This window comes from Rhinopithecus roxellana, unplaced genomic scaffold (genome assembly GCF_007565055.1).
Source record: "Rhinopithecus roxellana isolate Shanxi Qingling unplaced genomic scaffold, ASM756505v1 contig1091, whole genome shotgun sequence".
NCBI lineage: Eukaryota > Metazoa > Chordata > Mammalia > Primates > Cercopithecidae > Rhinopithecus > Rhinopithecus roxellana.
In genome coordinates, this window is record NW_022141550.1 from 43,005 (window position 1) to 46,394 (window position 3,390).

At 71.8% G+C, this 3,390-nt stretch overlaps 1 pseudogene; it reads left to right on the top strand.

Annotated features, from left to right (window-relative positions):
• Nucleotides 1-2,090: 2,090 nt before the first annotated feature.
• Nucleotides 2,091-2,877, top strand: LOC115895707 (annotated as a pseudogene).
• The last annotated feature ends 513 nt before the right edge of the window (nucleotides 2,878-3,390 follow it).

Below are 3,390 nucleotides of genomic sequence, written 5' to 3' on the forward strand. Positions count from 1 at the left end.
CGCGCCTCCCTCACCCCTCACACCCCGCGCCTACCTCACCCCTCACACCTCGTCCGACCCTCGCACTCACGCTCCCCTCACACCCCTCAGCCCTCACCCGCGCCCCTCACCCCTTCAACCCCGCGCCTCCCTAACCCCTCACCCGCGCTTCCCTCACCCCTCACCCGCGCCCTTCACACCTCACCCGCGCCCTCCCTCACCCCTCACCCTCGCCCCTCACCCCCTCACCCGCGCGCCCCTCACCCCTCACCCGCGCTTCCCTCACCCTCACCCGCGCCCCTCACACCTCACCGCGCCTCCCTCACCCTCACCCTCGCCCCTCACCCCTCACCCGCGCGTCCCTCACCCCTCACCCGCGCCTCCCTCACCCCTCACCCGCGCCTCCCTCACCCCTCACCCTCGCCCCTCACCCCTCACCCGCGCGTCCCTCACCCCTCACCCGCGCCCTCACACCTCACCCGCGCCTCCCTCACCCCTCACCCTCGCCCCTCACCCCTCACCCGCGCCCCTCACCCCTCACCCGCGCGCCCCTCACCCCTCACCCGCGCTTCCCTCACCCCTCACCCGCGCCCCTCACACCTCACCCGCGCCTCCCTCACCCCTCACCCTCGCCCCTCACCCCTCACCGCGCCTCCCTCACCCCTCACCCGCGCCTCCCTCACCCCTCACCCGCGCCTCCCTCACCCCTCACCCTCGCCCCTCACCCTCACCCGCGCGTCCCTCACCCTCACCCGCGCCCCTCACCCCTCACCCGCGCCTCCCTCACCCCTCACCCGCGCCCCTCACCCCTCACCCGCGCCTCCCTCACCCCTCACCCGCGCCCCTCACCCCTCACCCGCGCGCCCCTCACCCCTCACCCGCGCGCCCCTCACCCCTCACCCGCGCGCCCCTCACCCCTCACCCGCGCCTGCCTCACCCCTCACCCGCGCCTCCCTCACCCCTCACCCGCGCGCCCCTCACCCTCACCCGCGCCCCTCACCCCTCACCCGCGCCCCTCACCCCTCACCCGCGCCCCTCACCCCTCTCCCGCGCCTCCCTCACCCCTCACCGCGCCCCTCACCCCCACCCGCGCGTCCCTAACTCTTCACTCGCGCGCCTCACCCCCACCCGCGCGTCCCTAACTCTTCACTCGCGCGCCCCTCACCCCCCCGCGCGTCCCTAACTCTTCACTCGCGCGCCCTTCATCCACGCGCCCCTCGCCCTTCCGTCCTCACCCGCGCGGGCCAAGAGGGTCCCGGGCGAGGGCAGCTCCCTGAGGGTGGGTGAGGGGCTTCGAGTTGGCTCGTCCTGCGAGGCCGGCAGCAGGACCCAGACTCCACACACGCCTGGCCTCGGAGTCTGTCTTGAGGCTCAGCAGCTCAGCAGCTGGCTTTTCTGCAAATAGGCGCCCAACGGTTCAGCCCTAAGAACCGCACGGGAATGCAGAGAGGTCGCCCCGCGTTTCTTCAGCGACAGCGACCATGGCCACAACCACGATGATGACAACGGCCACGGTGACGGCTCCGCGTCCAGCCGGCCCCCCGGTGACGCCCCGGGGCATCTGCTCGCCGGGCGCTTGCATCGGAGCGGAGATCCGCGCGGGGCGCTACGTTTCCCGAGACCCTGGCCGCCCCCGGGCGCTGCAAACTCCCAGCCGGGTGCCCGGGTCTCCTGGGTCAGGACGGAGCTGGACTAGACTCGTCCCCGGGCGCCCGCGTTCGGGACACGCACGATGGGAACGTCCGGACCCTGCAGCCCCCGCCGTCCAGGACCACGCCCTCCGCTAGGATGGCCGCGCGCCGGGACAGCTGGAGACCGGTTCACGCTAGAGACGGGTTCCTGTGGGCGCCAGGCCTGAGGGACCAGCCCCGCCCGGCTGGTACTTCCCGACCTGGCGGGAGAAGCCACGCTCCCCCCGCCGCCCCGACAGCCCAGGCTCCCGGCCCCGCCTCGGCCAACCCTACCCCGCGCGCTCTAGGACCCGGCGGCGTCGCCCAACAGCTCCGGCGTGGGCGGGGCCCGGCATTGTGACGCCGCGGGGCGGGCTTTCCCGGCGACCGAGCGGACGGACGCTGAGACGCGCGCGGGTAAGCGGCGCGGGGACGCGGGGCGCAGGGCGCTGGGCTAGGGGCGCAGGTAAGGAGCGCGGGGGCGGCGCGGGGTCCTCGCGGGGCGGCCTAGGGCGGCCGAGGACCCGGGGCCAGGGCAGTTGGCCCCTGCCCCCAGTCCCCCGGCTTGGTCCTGTGGGGTCACCAGCCCGGCCCCCTCCCACGAGCCGTGCGTCCCCATCCTGGGCCCTGCGCCCCCTCCCCCGACCCCATCCCGGGGCGCGCGTGGACTCCCGCCGGCTAAGCGCACCCGGGCGGTGACACCAGGGGCTGCACCCGTCCTCGACCCCGACCCTGGGAACCCTCCCCAGCCCCCGCCGGCGCGTCTCGGGACCCCCAGACACCCCCGCGCCCCAGTCGCCCCCGCTCTGCCTTGGCTCCTGCGGCCGGCGCGGGTCGGGTCAGGTCGGGTCGGGTCGGGTCAGGTCGGGTCGCGCCGGCCCAGCCTCCCTGGCGGGACTCTAGCGGCTCCCCGCTCCCCGCAGGCCCAGAGGCCGCAGGAGCGCGAGGAGCTGCGATGAGCAGGCGGCCGGTGGCCGCGGGGCACGGAGCTGGTGACAGCCTCGGCCAGGCGGGCGCTGCGATGGAGGCCGAGGGCCTGGACTGGCTTCTGGTGCCACTGCACCAGTTGGTGTCCTGGGGCGCGGCCGCAGCCATGGTCTTCGGAGGGGTGGTGCCCTACGTCCCGCAGTACCGGGACATCCGCAGGACGCAGAACGCCGACGGGTTCTCCACCTACGTGTGCCTGGTGCTGCTGGTGGCCAACATTTTGCGGATACTCTTCTGGTAAGTTGGGGGTTTGCTTTTCTGGGCTGCGCTCGGAGAAGAGGGTTTCTCCTTTGGAGTTTCACATTGAGGCCGGGGGAGCAGCAGGGTCCACACCTCCTGGCTGGGCCAGCGTCCTGCTCTGCCTTCATGGAGTACGTGGCCGCAGACGAAGCAGACGAGTCACTTCTTAGGGTGAGATTATTTTTTCCAGAAAAACGATGGGATTGGAGAACAGAATCTCAGAGAAAATCTCCAGATCTGCCTTCTCGCATAATGCCCCGCACGGGTGCTTAGCAGGGATCTCTCTGCTGGGCAATGGCCTAGGCCTGCCTGTAGAGAGGAACGGTTCCTGCCTGCCTTTCTCATGGTGTCGTTTTTTTTATTGTTTTGAGAAAGGGTCTTGCTCTGTGGTCCAGGCTGAAGTGCATGATGTGATGACAGCTTACTGCAGCCTCCATATTCCTGGGCTCGGGTGATCCTCCCACCTCAGCCTCCCAAGTAGCTGGGATCACAGGTGCACCACCACACCCGGCTA